Genomic DNA, 16,518 nt, shown 5'->3' on the forward strand with positions numbered 1-16,518 from the left:
CACCTGTTACATTGTAAGGGGCACAGACTTAGGTATTTGTTGGTGTGGGTGATCAGTTTCACAGCTCTGTGGCACTGTATGTGGGGAAGGGGTCAGAGGGGGAACAATGCTGCTTGCTTGGCACTTTCCCCTTTTCTAGTCACTTCACTTACTTCCCATATGCAACTGGCGCCCCTCTCGCTGTTGCCCTGGTTGTGGTTCCCAGAGTGGGTGGGTTTGTGTACATACTAGGATGAAGGCCCTCTAAATGGACTCTCCTGAGAGATGGGCAGTTTCTTCTGCTGCCCCAACACTCACTGGTTTTTACAGCCAGAAACTATGAGGCTGCATTTTCCTAGTGCTGGCATCCTGGGCTGCATGGTCTGGCCTGGGGCTGCAGTTGCTCCTCAGGTGTCCCACCTGGCTTTTATCTGCCACACTTGGATGTGGGACTGCCCATTCCACTGGCCACCGCTGCCCCACTGTGTCTTTTCAGCCCCTTCTACCCATCTGGATGAATATTTCTTCTTTAAATCCTTGATTGTCAGACTTACATACAGTTTGATTTTCTAGCAGGTCTGTTTTTTTTTTGTTTTGAAGTTAGTGTGATCCTTCTTATGGTTGTGCAAGGAGGCAAAGCATATCTATCTATGCCTCTATCTTGGCTGGGAGTCAAGAGGTACCTTTAATATCCCTCTGTTTCTCTATTTTTAAGTTGACAATAGTAACAGAGTGCATACTGATATTGAATATTAAAATAATCTATGAATTACTTCAGAAAAGCATAATAAATTTTTTTAAAGTATCTTAATAAATCATGAGTTGTGACTAAATTTAAAATTCTAGTAAAAAACTAGATACAAACAATATTTTTAAACAAAAATATTTGCAAATAACATATTATTCATAATTTGTACAGACTCAGTTTTAGTAGTTACAAAATTTATAGCCCATAGTTTAAAGCAGTGATATGTAGAGCCTATGTATAGAAATATATCACTTATAATAAATGAAATATTATTCTTTTTACCCTAATGCATTTATTACTTGGTTTTATTTATCCATAGATGCTACTTTCCTGGCCAGATCCTTTCCATAGTTACAGGTGTTGCAAGAGATAGTAAAAAATTTTTAAAGAAAATACGTAAACATACAAATTTGTATATATTAAAATGAAAACAAGTTATTAAAGTTTTTTAAGAATATGAATACATAAATATTAAAATATTTCTCTGCTTAAATATATACAGAACAGAGATAACAGACCTATTAAAAATAACATGAGGTCTGTGGACAAGTCTTTTGAGAATTTAAATTAAATCTCTTTTTGATGGTTAATGGCATTTGTCAAGATTTTCTGGGCACCACCTCTAGGTGCAGAGTTATAGTCCTTGATATCTCAAGACAATCTGTACAGAAACTTTTAAGAAATACTTAAGAGCACTCCTCTTAAGGACATCTGTTAAATGAATTCATTAAAATTATATATAATTTCTAAAAAGATAAATTAATATCTCATTCCTATAACAAATATCTTTAGTACACGCATATATGGCACTGTACATACACAGTAGGGAAAATAAAGAAATGAAGCATAGTTTTTGACCTGAAGTTGCTTAGAATATAATTAAGAAAAATATATTATTTCAGTACTATATGTTTAAAACATTTATTCTTAAAGTTCAGCATAAATTAATATCTTTATAATAATCTGCTGTTTTATGAAATATTTTATTTTACTTAAAAATCAAACATCTCATTTGGATGTTTTAGTTTTATTCAACCAAGGTTTTAAAATTCACTAGTTCTAAAACAAATATATAAATCTTAGTTTGGGTTTTTCTCAGTATCACATATATCTACTGTTGTTACTTAATAATCTGCTACATTATGGATATGTCTGCATATCTATCTAGATATATGTAGAAATACAGGTATCTAGCATTTACTTAATGCTTACTGTGTACCAAGAATGTGCTAAGTATTTATATATTTTTATAATGTTACATATTATACAAAATATATTTTAGACTATATAGTCCATATAAATATTTGTGTACATCCTTTGGTTCCTTAATTATAAACTAAAAGAATTATCATTTGTCTAAATCAGATAGTTTGACAGATTCTAGGTGTTAGCAGGTCTGCTTTTCTCTTCAGCCTATGCTGTTAATCATTAAACTTACATATTTAAGTTTGAAGTTAGAGGCCTTCACGTAAACAAGTAAACAGAAGGATGTTGGTTCACTGCCTGTGATTTTCTTTGAGATTATGCCCAAAGAAGGGTCTTAAAGCCTTGGTATTTCTATAAAGAAGGCATCTGAAGATCATCACAGGACTTTTCTCCCGCTTCTCAGTCACAGTTTGCTAAGGGCACCAAACTGGGAAATAGAAACTGGGCTAAGATGACAGCTTATCTATATATATTAACATGTGTATATACTTCATCACTGCAGTTTATGTCTAAGGGTGTAGGGAATGACTTAAATGACTACAGGTAGAGTTAATTGGGAAAGACTTTCTGAAAGAATCTTGAGTAATACATTTAAATAGAAAGAGAAAAGCTTCTTATGATGCTGGCAGCCAGACATCACTAATTTAATTGCTCATCTGTTTAAACACTGAGGTTTGTCTATTTCCAACATGAGCATTCGGTTTAGACGGAAAAAAGAGAATATAAAAGTAGAAGCATAATGAAAAAGTTTAATGGAAAATGTTCCTTTTTAGCATATAATTCTAATTATATGTGGAGACATAGTTGAATATGAGGCTCTAAAACTTATCAAACTGTATTTCAAATGGCAAACTAGAAATCAGCAAATAAAAAATTCTGAGCTTAGAGACAAATGAGTGGAAGCATTTCTGGAATGGGGGAGTAATAAAAACTGGCTCTTTCATAAAAGCAAGAACACTGGTAAAAATTGTCAAAATCAACTTTTTAAGAACTCTGACAATGAGCCAAAGTTTTTTAACACTCTAAGGAGCAATTCAAGAAAAACAGTTAAATCTTGGTAAACACAGCATGCTCTGTGGAGTTTTAACCTGCCCTGTTCTCCTTATTCTCTTGCCAGTCCCATGGTAGCCTGAGAAACCAACAGACTCACAAGTACGGTATCTCTGAAAACAGGCGAGCAGTCACAGGAGAGGGCAGAACAGGTTCGGAGTGCCTCCAAAGCCCCGTCTCCAGAGAAGTGACACTACATGACCTATGTGGGAGCCCCTGAAAGCTCCATTCTCAGAACTTGTCTTTATTTGATGTGACTCAGAGCCAGCTGTGTGAACAGCCATATCCCTGGGGCATTTGTCAAAAACAATCAGTTGCATCTTGGGTGGTGATACAAGTTAGGACAAATAAAGGGATGACCAAAAAATATGAAAAGGAAAATGGCACGTCTACAGAGTACTCTGAAAAGCTCCAACACATTCCCGGAACTCTAGAAGGCCCTGTGCATGTGGAGGACTGTGTGTGTGTGTGTCCAGGGAAGACCAGAGAATGCTCTACTCTTCCACCTCTGGCTGACCTTTGCAGTCTGCATCAGCAGAAAGTGAGCTCCACGGAAGGCAGAGTTACAGACTCCTATTGGAGCATTGAAACCATGTCCCAACGCAACACGTGGAGCGCCCTGGAAAAGGCTGCAGCACTTGGTTCCAGGTCTTTAAGGAAATCTCCATCCAGTCTTGAGCTGAACACCAAGTGGACACTTCGGTGGTGGCACGACACAAAAAATAGACTTTATACAGAATTACTCCAGGAAGTTCACTAACTAAATAAGTAGTAAGAGTGACAGTAACAAAAATAATAAACCACGGAAGGGTGGGGGTAGAGAACCTGATTTCCAGGTTTGTCACATTATATTATCTCAAATGTCCAGTTAGCAACAAAAATTTTATAAGACATTAAAAAAAAAAACAACAGTATAATCCTATCCAGGAATTAAAAGTGGTCAATAAAAATCGTCCCTGAGAAAGCCCAGATATTGGATTTACTAGACGATTTAAAAAAGGTTTTATATGCTAAAAGACCAAAAGGAAATTATGATTAAAGAAATAAGAGGAAGTATGAGAATGATATCTCAGCAAAAAGAAAATATCAATAGAAAGACAAACATTACTTAAAAAAATAGAAATTCTGGAGTTCAAAGGAGCAGTATTCAATAGAGTGACAGCTTAACAGTAGATCTGAATGGCAGAGGAAAGAATCAGTGAAGATCTAGGATAAACAAATTGAGATGACCTAATCTGAGGCACAGAAAGAAAAAAAGAATGAAGGACATAAGGCAGAGGCCAACATCCTTTCCTGATAAAAACACTCAACAAAGTAAGAATACAGGGGAACTCCCTATACCTGATAAAGGCTATACAAAGAATAGTGCACGTTGTTAAATGCTTTTCCTATATCTGTTGTGATTATGGTGGGGGGTTTTGTCCTTAATGCTTTAATATGGCCTATTACATTGACTGATTTCTGTTATGTTAAATCTGCCAGTCATTTCTGAGACAATCCTACTTCATAGTGGTGTATAATCATTTTTACATGTTGTAATTCTGTTAACTAGTCTTTTATTGATGTTTTTACATCAATATTTACAACTTTGGTCTGTAAAGTTCTGACCTAATTTTGGGATCACAATAATACTGAGTCTATAAAATAAATTGGAAAATGTTCATTTCTCTTTTAATTTTTGGAAGAGTTTGTAAAAGACAGTGTTATTTCTTCTTTAAAACATTTGGTAAAATTCACCAATGATGCAACCTGAGACTGGAATTTTCTTCGTGGGAAGCTTTTGGATTGCTAGTTCAATCAGTTTACTCTTTCATGTCTAGTTAGTTTCTTTTTCCTTCTTCAGTCAGTTTTAAGTTGTGTTTTTATGGATTTGTTCCTTTCATCTAGGCTATTTAATTTGTTAGCATACAGTTGATAAGAACACTCCCATATAAGCCTTTTTATTCTCTAAGGCCAGTAGTGGTATCTCTATCATTCTGATTTTATTAATTTGGATGTTACCTACTTCTCCCCTTGGGTCAGTCTAGCTAAGGCTTTGTTAATTTTCTTGATCTTTAAACACACACACACACACACACACACACACACACAATTTATAGTTTAATTGATTTTCTCTATTTGCTATTTCATTTATTTCTATCCTAATGGATCTGCTAACTTCAACTATATTTCTAAAAACAAAAATATATTTCTACATTTTGTATAAGCTCTGAACCCAATATATATGTGCACATATACAATAACATGTTTAAAAATACATCGAATTTATATAATTATATAGAAAAATAGAATAATTTGCCAAATTAGAAAACTGACAAAAGATTTGAATAGATTCTCCCAAGGAGATATACAAATTGCACTTTAAAAGATGCCCACATCATTAGTAATTAAGGAAATGCAAATCCAAATCACAAGGCTGATTATAATAACCAAGTGTTGATGAGGCTGTGAAGAAACTCAAACCTTCATACATGACTGGCGGGGCTGTAAAATGTTTCAGAGCCACTTTGGAGAACATTTTGAGAGTTCCTCAAAATGTTAAACATACAGGTAACATGATGTAGCGATCCCACTTCTAAATATATACTCAAGGGAACTGAAACATGTCAACAAAAAAAACCTGTATGTTCATATAGCATTATTCATAACAGCTAAAAATGGAAGCAACTCAAATGCTCATCAATAGATTAAAGGGCAAATAAAATGTGGTATAGCCACATAATAGAATATTATTTGGCCATAAAAAGTAATGAAATTTTGATGCATGCTATGACATGGAGGAACTTTGAAAACATGCTAAGCAAATAAAGCCAGATACAGGTCATATATATGATATGACTGCATTAATATAAAATATCCATAACAGGCAAATCCGTAGAGACAGAAAGTAGTTTAGTATTTGCTGGGAGCTAGGGAGAGAAAGCAATGGAAGGTGTGTGGGGGGGGGTGACTACTAATGAGTACATAATTTCTTTTGGGGGGTCATAGTGAATATGTTTTAAACTTAGAAGTGGTGACAGTTGCAAAACTCCGTGAACATATTAAAACCCAATGAATTGTAGACTTCAAAAGGGTAAATTTTATGCTATGAGAATTATAGCCAAATGAAGCTATTAAAAGAATCACAGAAATTATGGTCATGAAAGGTATAGTTGGTTATGATGAAAAGCAACAGCTACAAGAAAATAAAATACAGAGGAGACCATCCCTCTCCATGTCAGACATGTCAGCCAGGATAGCCTTGATTCTGGCTATGGAAATATACACAGAGAGAAAGCAATATACGAGAAACAGAGGCACTTAATATATCAGCAAGGTTTTATATTAAGGACTAAGCTGCTGGCAGTACAATACCAATGACAGAAAATTAAAGCGGACAAGCTCAATAAATTGTCTGGGGAAGACCGCAATTTTACTGAGCTGTCCTCATTTTTATGTTCTTTAGGTTACGAAATGGTTAACAGCCTAAGTGCTTATTATAAAGATTTTTCTAATATTATAGAAAGGAGAAAAGAAAGAAGAATTAAAATAGGGAACATCAATTGAGGAGTCATTCATACTTAGCTGTCAGCTGAAACTTAAGGGTATACAAAGAGCTTACAAGTAGGTCTCAAGGAAGAAGCAAATGAAGCCCAATCACCTCATTCTTGGGTGATACTCAAAGTTACCTTCTCATTCCTTCACTCCTGCTCTTCAAACAGCTGTCTGTGGCATGTGGGTAGCAGTGTTTGAAGTGTAGCAGGTGTTTGTAATTTCCTTTCTCAAGGTCACAGGTGACTCTGCCAGTGCACTAGAAAAACCACAGCTTCTGGGCCCCCTTCTTCCCACCAAACCCCAAGATCCCCTTCTCACATCCAGATTACTCTGCTGTTTATGTCTTTAGCTCACCCCACAGCTATTCGGCTGAAGTGCCATCACTCCTAAGAAATCTAAGACTTTGGCCACTAACCTCAAATCATCTCTGATTAAAATTTCTTGGTGGGTGGATGGGGTATTCTCCAAGAAAAAGTTTTGAAATTGCCTTTCTTAGATAACTTCCATGGTAGATTTATTATGAAGAAGGAAACTGTACTGGGCCCCTCAAATCAAGACCTTCATGACCCTTTTTATCTGTCATTCTGGTCAGCCTTTCCAGCAGCGCTCAGTTGTCTACACCCTTCAGTACCACCGCCCACCTAATCCCATTACAAGTTACAGTGTTGATACAAAGATCAGATGAGAGTTTGAAGTATGTAGCAGAGCTTTGAAAACTATAAATTGTTTTTTTAAGTGTTAACTGCTGTTAATATTACCTGAACTGCTTCCAATTTCCACAGAATCTCCTTTGTTTCGCTGAGTGGCTTTAGAGTTTAATGGTTTATTCACATAAACTGATTCTGCTTTTAGGGAGTTAATATTGTTGGCTCGTCTACCATAATGCATTAACACATTCAATTTAAATGTTTCTAGGAGATCCTTAAAGACCTTCTGTGTTTCAGTTTCCCTACTGGGAAATGATGATAATACTTTTATCTTATAGAATCATTAAGACATTCAAGTGAGAAGATAACCTACACAGGACACTTCACACAGTGTCTAGTACAGAGTAAGTGCCCAATAAATGTTAGGTGTAATTATTATTCAATTCTTAAAGTTCTCCAAGTTATCATAGAGAAATGGTGTTTTGTAGTAAAATATTTCTGTAGAACATCCACAACTATAAATGTGACCATATTTTCCAAACCAAATATAGGTCTATTAACTTCAACTTCATTTCTGAAAACAAAAATTTATTTCTAGTTTTGGCAAAGTAAGCTCCGAATCCAAAAACTGCCCCTAGAGAAGTCTGTTCATGTTGCCATAAGATATTACCAGGAAGAGATATGGTGACAAGAAAACTTTATGAAGTTTCATTAAAAACAGAACAAAAAGTTTCATTTCCTTCCGGAATTTCTCTCAGTCTTTATGTGTCACACTAATCTGTGACCAACTGCGTGGTTACACCGAGAGGGGTCTGTCTCGCTGACCACCGTGTTGCTCTTTCCGCCACATAGCGATCTCGGGGGGCCCGGGATGATGGCAGGACAGAGTACCACAGAAAGGAGACACTGGGTGACCTCTCATATGTTTATCAGGACAAAAAGAAAGAATCTATGGAACATTAGTAGTGGCAGCTGGTAGATGTTCATCTCGGCAGGAGAAAGAGAGCACTGGGTTAATAACTTTTGATTTAATTTCTCCCCAAATTGAGAATATTTCATAAGATGATGAGGGTTGATTTTTCTCTTTTCTAAATAATTGCTTTCTTCACTTTATGGCATGATCTATTCAAGTTTTGTTTTTTTTCTGTGGGTTATATTAATGCTTTCTTAAGGGGATCAAATTTTATATTAATTGGCAGGAAAATTCCAAGTAACCACCAAATCTTATTTTAATAAATTTGCAAGTAAATGCTTTGATAACCACAACGCCATTTAACACTAAAGTTGCTTTTAAATAATAATATTCCCCCCCAATGACATAAATAAAAACTTAAAATTGTTCACAGATAAATTTTCACTGTGTTGCTGTTTAATAATAAGGAGCATTATTAAATTTGTCAATGTTACATAGTTTAGAAGAGAGCTATTGCCATGGATGAAAAAAATCAGGATTCAAAAAAATTTTACAGGCTGGACAGTGAGTCAAAACAAATTAATGAAACTCAACAAGAATAGATGGACAACTTTGCACTTAGGGTTAAATAGTAATAGCTGAGAAATTATTGTTAGTGTTAGACATTGTACTCACTACTTGAGACAACAGACCAACACTAATAAAGTAGTTATTATCTCCATTCTAGAGGTAAGGATTCTGAGGCACAAATATAAATAATGGGAAGATATGTCTTGATAGCACATCTTTAAAACATTGAGAAGTTATGGCAGGTCAAAGTTCAGTATCAATACAGTATCCAGATTACAGAAACCAATACCACCACTATATTTTTCATATTACCATTAGAGTATTAACTTCAGTACTGGATGCTCCTTTTTCAAAGAATGTGAACAAACAGAAATGGAATCATCATAGATTAAGATAAGTAAATGGATATGATATAGATATTTTCAAACGTCTTAAGAGCTGCATTATGGAAGAGAAAACTGATGGTTGTAAAATGGTCTAGAAAAAGAGTACAGCTAAGATACAAATTAATCATTTGTAGAAAAGTACAAAACCTGAGTAATTAATAAAAAACACAGTGTTTAAAGGTAGAACTAGTTTTTGTGTTCCAGGAAAGAATGTATCCACAAGAAAAGGGACTTTTTCGTTAGTAACCACTGACACATCTTTCTCATATGTTGAAACTAAATGACTGGAAACGTGTAAAGAGTAAAAATGTCTCAAAACTCTTCTAACAATATCCTAGGAAATGTAGTCTTTGGAAAAGTTTTGACACGAATATCAAGAACTCTAGAGGCTCTTAGGTAGCATGTTAATTAAAAGCGAGAAGAACCTCCTGACTCCCTGCCCACCGACTGTGTGATCCTAGGCAAGCCTCTCACTTTCCAGTGCCTCGCTTCCAGAACGTGTGGGAAGAACAATACCTCTCTAAGAACCATGCAGATGAAAACAAAGTAGATGCACAGATATATCGGCAACACAGTCAGTATTCAATACATGTATATCATTAATCTTCATAACCAAGCATTAATAAATTAAGTGATAATTTTGTATTATTTTAAAATACAATTTATTGGAGTGACATTGGTTCGCAAAACATACAGATTTTAGGTGTGCAAGCCCAAGCAAAGTCTCTTTCCGTCCTCATTTCCCCCACTTTGCCCACCACCACCTACCCCCCCACCTTCTTTTCCCTCCGGCTATCAGCACTCTGTTTTCTATGTCTTTGTGTTATATATAATATATATATATATATATATATATATATATATATTTTTTTTTTTTTTACTTGATTCATTCACCTTCTTTCATCCAGTCCTCTAACCTGCCTCCCCTCTGACAGCTGTCAGCCTCTGTTTCTATTTTGTTTGTCAGTTTATTTTGTTCATTAGATTCCATATAAAATGAGATCATATGGTATTTGTCTTTCACTGACTGGCTTATTTCACTTAGCACACTAATCTCCAGGTCCATCCATGCTGTCGCAAAAGGTAGTATTTCCTTTTTTTTTCCTACTGCCACATAGTATTGTGTAAATGTACCATAGCTTTTTATCCACTTATCTACTGATGGGAACGTCGGCTGTTTCCAGATCGTGGCTATTATAAATAACACTGCAATGAACACAGGGTGCATATAATCTTTCATACTAGTGTTTTGGGTTTCTTAGGATATAGTCCCAGAAGTGGGATCACTGGGTCATAAGGCCGTTACATTTTTAATTTTTTGAAGAAACTCCATACTTATTTGCACAGTTGCCACACCAGTCTGCATTGCCACCAACAGTGCACTGGGGTTCCCCTTTCTCCACATCTTCGCCAACACGTTTGTTGATTCATTGATGGTAGCCATTCTGACAGGTGTGAGGTGTTACTCATTGTGGTTTTAATTTGCATGTCTCTGATGATTAGAGATGTTGAGCATTTTTTCATATGTCTATTGGCCATGTGTATATCCTCTTTAGAGAAGTGTCTGTTCAGGTCCTTTGCCCATTTTTCAATTGCTTGTTTGCCTTCCTTATGTTGAGTTATATCAGGTCTTTATATATTTTGGAAATTAACACCTTATCAGATATATCACTGGTGAATATGTTTAGCCATGAAGTCGGGTGCCTTTTCATCTTGTTGATGGTTTCTTTTGCTGTACAAAAGCTTTATAGTTTGAAATAATCCCATTTGTTTATTCTTTCCCTTTGTTTTCCTTGCCCAAGGAGATAGACAGGCAAAAAATTACTATGAGAAACGTCTAAGATTTTACTGCCTATGTTCTCTTCTATGATATTTATGGTTTAGTGACTTACATATAAGCTTCTGTTCATTTTGAGTTTATTCTTATGTATGGTGTGAGTCGGTGGTCTAGTTTCATTGTTTTACTTGTACCTGTCCAATTTTCCTAACACCATTTATTGAAAAGATTGTCTTTACTCCACTGTACGCTCTTGCCTCCTTTGTCAAATATTAACTGACCATAAAGATGTGTGATTAACTTATTTAGGATCATTATATATACTGGGAATATAATAATGGTTATTAATAGTATGTGCCAATGCATTGCAGAGTGCTCAGACTGTAGTGCTGAACAGGAGCATGCAGAATCCTTCTCTGCGTCGAGTATACATTTTACTAGGACAGACATTTACTGAGACTTAAAGAAAAAGAAGTAGGAAATATCACAAAGAATAAGTATGTATCATTATAGACCAAGGCAAAGATCATCCACACCCTCATATAATTACTATGTATAAATGCAAAAGTTGGACAGTGAGGAAAACTGATAGGAAAAAAAACGTGATTTATTTGAAATATGGTGTTAGAGAAGAGATCTATGAATACCCTGGGTCATCGGAAAAATGAACAAGTGGGCCCTAGAGCAAATTAACCTTGAAATGCTCCTGGAGGCAAAAACGACAAAACTGAAGCTATCTTACTTTGTGCACATCGTGAGAAGTCAGGGTTCCTGGCAAAAGACAATATTGCTGGAAAAACAGAAGACAGCAGAAAAAAAGAAAGACCAAATATAAGATGGATCAACTTCATAAAAGAAGCCATAGGCAAGAATCTACAGGAGCTGAACAGGGTCGGTGAGGACAGGGCATTGTGGACATCGCTCACTCACAGGGTCACCAGGATTCTTAATTCTTTACCTGACACCAGTGCTCTTTATGAATCATGCCCAAATGACATTTTCTAATCTTCTAGCTCATGTTCTTATATACTCTGCTTCATTAAACTGTTGTCCATCTGTCAACTGTGCATATTTTCCTTCTATGGCTCTTCGGTTGCACCGTTACTCTGGTCTAGAACACCCTATCCCTCTTTAAATCCCATCCTTCCTTATTATCCAGCAGCACCTTCCCTAACAGCCTTCTCCCAGCCACCCTTGTCCTGGGAATTCCTGTGGCACCCAAGGCCTAACCCCTATGCCTTAGCTTGAGCACAAGCTGCCTTTGGTGACGTGACATTTGTTTCATATTGCTCTAAACTTCTATACATTTCATGTATTGGGATTTAGGTGTTTACAGCTAACCTTTTTAATGAGACTAAGAGCTACTCAGAGACAAAAACCACCTTTTATATCTCTGTATTTCTAATTTTTCTTTACCGCTCTCACGTCTACCCAGTGCTCGGCACTGTACTCTGCTGTGCACATTCCTAATGTCTACTGATAATTTAGAAAATAAATTCAGATTATGCCACTGTTATGTTATAGCCCTCCAGTGATATAAAACTTCGAGAACTTTAAAAGTTTTCCAGATAGAAATTTAGAATAGTCAAAGGAGAATTAAGGAGAAAAGTCTAAGAAAAACATAAATGCCAGTGAGTGTGCTAATGGGAAAAATCAACATAACTTACAATTTCTGGATAAAAAACTGTGCAGATACTTAAGAAAAATGTTATATTATGGACAACTCACAGTACTCTTAAAGGAGAACCTATTTTGTATTTATATTTGAATTTCAAAAGAACGGCTTTGAATTGCTACTTTATTGATAAGTGAAAACATATTCTTTTATGACTTAAGCTATAAAAGCTTATAGTTTATCAGTTCCCTCTCCACCCTGCAATTACCTACAGGAAGAGATTGGCCATGGGTTCTATTTTATGAGTTTTATAGGGATACATTCGCCCCAAATTACATACTATGAATTCCTGGAAAATTCTACAGACTGGAGAAAATAATGTGCTTCCTTTGGACCAAAGACATCTCATCTGAACTTATTCATTTATCCATAAACAAGCTGCCAGAAATATTATGTTAAAATGTGAAAAATAAATTTTACATAAATATATGGATAAAATATATTTTACTAATGTGTAATACTGCAATGTGCAGGAATATTGTTAACCTACAGAGTGGGCTAAACAATGATAACAACCTAACAACAACTCGGAATGTGGCAGAATAGGTACAGGTACCAGGAAATTCAAGAGTGTCAGAGTAAAATTATATTTGTAGAATTCAGATAAGTGCATTTATGAATGTTATTGTTAAGGGCAAGTGACATCACAAACATCTCAGATATATTTCCAGAATAACAAAACACTCTAAAACACATTTAAGTTTATTACTGAGGAAAAATTATGTGACAAAAATTTGCCTATGAAACCCTTAGAAAATCAAGAAGAAGTGTAACTGCAGAATGAATGAATGAATGAATAGCTTATAAATAGCTTGGTTTTACAATAATAAAGAATAATACATCAACATTTAAATTTCTGATCAAACTAGGATATTTTAATTCCTAATAATTCATGCAATACTTAGATGAATGTTCCAGGAGAAAACCCATGTGGTAGATGTGTAGGCTTCTGTGAAAGTGTAAGCTGTAGTTTTATAAACTGCCAACAATCTTTTTGTTAAAAGAATATTGTTCGCATTAGTAGGGGTTGTAGAATCATCGAATAAAATAAGAAGAAAAGAGTAATATTAGTCAGTGTTACAGTTCTGGAATTAAAGAAGCTTTACAAAAATCAATGACTGATGGCAATAGGCCATCACTGGAAAATATTCAAAAACAATTTTCCTCAAATCAAAGTTATAATATTCAGCATGGTGTACCATGTTTTAATTCCACGTGACAATATGAAAAGCTATGGGAACTGCTGTGCATATGGTTGTACATTAAAGGGCAGGTATGTTTTAACTATATAACTCATGTAGTAATCTCAAATAAGAAAAGACCAAACACGTGAGGGAAGACTTCCTTATGCTAGTTATGATTTCTCTTTGATATGCAAATAGGTCCTTCATTTAAGGTAAATATGGGATTCAAGCCCGTGTCGACTTAACTATTAACTAACTTTTATGCCCATTTTTCATAGTCCAGACAATGACCTTTGATTAATCTGAATCTGATATTATCCTTAACTTGCTATAGGCTACAAGCAGGTGCAGCAACTAGTTCTTAAAGTGGCATAATCTAATTATTTTCATATAATCTAATATTATGATTGTCTAATATTTTATTTGCTTTTCCTATAATACTTAAATGCCTGCGTGAATACCATTCGGGACAGAAATCAGTGAAAAGGAAGCCACGCACTTAACCATTAAATCTGAACTAGGCTATTAGGTATAAAGGAAATAAAAGAAAATCTGTAATATATGAGCAGGCAAAACAAGCTACCTATACAAAAGAATAACTACTGATGTCCAATGTCTCTCCTAAAATACTAAATGCTAGAAGCCAAAAGATGGTCAATTTCTGGAATGCTTTGAGAGCACAAGGTTATGTCCAAATAATTAAAAATCCTGGCAAGCTGTCTTATGCAAAAACAACTAAGAAGTATTTTAAAATATGTAGACTCAGGTAATATACCTCTCTCAATTTATATTTCTTGAAAATAAAGCTTGAAAATGTACTCTTAGGTATAAACTAAGTTAGAAGAACTAAGAATGCAAAAAAAAAAAAATGAGTAGTGACTATAGCTAGGAAAAAAGAAAGGTTTGCTTCTTTTTGATGGAGGGTGGTGGTAATGCCAGGTGAGGATATTTGTTTTACTTCCTATCAAAGGCATCTCAAAAACAGATATGATATTATTTATGTCAGAAAGAAAGAAATCCAAACAAAAATATTGAAGTTCATATAATAAATTTTAAAAAGTAAACCAAAAAGAAGGCGAGACCACAGAACGAAGGTGCAGAGGTGGTTTTATGTCAGGATAAGCTGTATTTTCTTAAAGACACTGCATCACCCTACAGTGCTACAGAATCAAACTATCCTCTGTAACAATACAGTCACTGAAAAGTTCATTCTAACTTGGAATGTAAGACACGCATCTCTCCCTGTTATAGAGGCTTGAGAAAGTCTAATTTCCCTCGCCTGATGAATAGTTGTAGCTGGCATCTTGCACTCTCCTAGTCCCAAGACATTCATGATGGTATGTGGTGCAAGAGGGTCCTGGGATGCTAATGTGCAGAGAAGTGAGCTGGAGATTTCTGGTTAGCTACAAGGTCAAGAAGTCACTTGGGGACTCAGCCTTGGTCATTTTGAAATCCTAACCAACTTCCTTCCTAGTTTTTTCTCAGACTCAAAGAATCTCTCTCTCCTTTTTGGGCCAATCTAGTACAAAGTTTGAACTAACAAATATGTCACCTTAAATTTTTTAGACAAACTTTTCCCCATTTCTTCCATCTCTAAGTATTTTCTTCTCTTAATCCCTTTAAAGAAAATGAGGGCATTGTAGGTGCAAAGGATGGAAATTAGGTAAAATTATATTTTCTGTGAAAATCAGACTTTACCTTCCAGGACATTGGGTAATGAACACATCTGTGATTCTATTTCAAGTTTATGGAGAAAGGGCCAAGGTTAACTACCAGTAAGCAGGGGGACTGTGGGGAGAGTGCTAGTAGAATATACATAGTTTGTAGTAAAGACAGAGAGGAGGAGAGCTTTAAAAAATGCAAAAAGAAAGCTTGGCTCAAGTCAAAACCTGAAGAACTGAGTATTTGGGGGGTGCCTGTATATACACCAAGTATACTAAACTTTATCAACTGCACAGGGTAGAAATGTTATCGATATAACAGGAACTAACATTTAATAATCTAAACTGGAAAAACATAATCAAAAGACCAACAGTACCTAAACTATTATTAGATATTGTTCCTAACTCTTTGGAGTTATTTTGAGATCACTACTATAAATGTTAATAGCATTATTTCTCATGAGTTCATGAGGACTCGGTTCTATTATTTTATCATTTAATTAACATGGGACTCTTTAAACAGCCTATACACAAAAAACTCTGCCAGGCTGCACTTTTCTGAGTTCAAGAATGTACAAACACGACCCTCCATGCCCCCCCTCCCGAAATGTAAACACCAGTCCCGCTGGAATGCCTACAGGAGTAACATAAATTTCAAAAGTATGCAAAATAATCCAGTAAGTATACAATTCAAATACATTAAAACAATTTATTTTCCATAATTGCTAATCTTTAATTTTTAAATATTAAAGAATAAAATTTACCTAAGGTTATTGCTACTAAAGGATAATTGGAATATACACTATAGCCAACTGTTTTTTTAAGGTTACACTGATGATTAATTCCTCAAACACTAGTCTTTTCTGGAGCTCCACATAGTAAGTCATCAAATATGTTGAATTAATCATACGAATTTATTACAAATAGAAATTGGAGTCAATCTCCCCTTGAGGAAGATATTAATTAACAAAATTCAAATATAGAAGAATATTGTCTTCATTCTCTTAAAAAATATATTAGATATTACCAAATTTTTCTAACAGGAGGAAATGAGTTGTTGTAAGAAGTACTTATTGAATAGAAAAGACAAGAAATAAGATTATGCTTTGTGAAGAGGAAGATATACTCTAGTCTGTATCTTATAAATCTTTCAAGTATGAACTACCAACTGATATATATTTCATATCA

General features: G+C 35.0%; 1 protein-coding gene across 2 annotated transcripts in view; it reads right to left on the reverse strand.

The window, feature by feature from the left end:
* Window positions 1–16,518, reverse strand: part of AHI1 (Abelson helper integration site 1) — a 170,448-nt gene that overhangs the window by 54,576 nt on the left and 99,354 nt on the right. The window lies entirely within an intron of this gene.

The sequence above is a fragment of the Furipterus horrens genome, unplaced genomic scaffold (assembly GCF_987537825.1).
Source record: "Furipterus horrens unplaced genomic scaffold, mFurHor1.1.pri manual_scaffold_6, whole genome shotgun sequence".
NCBI lineage: Eukaryota > Metazoa > Chordata > Mammalia > Chiroptera > Furipteridae > Furipterus > Furipterus horrens.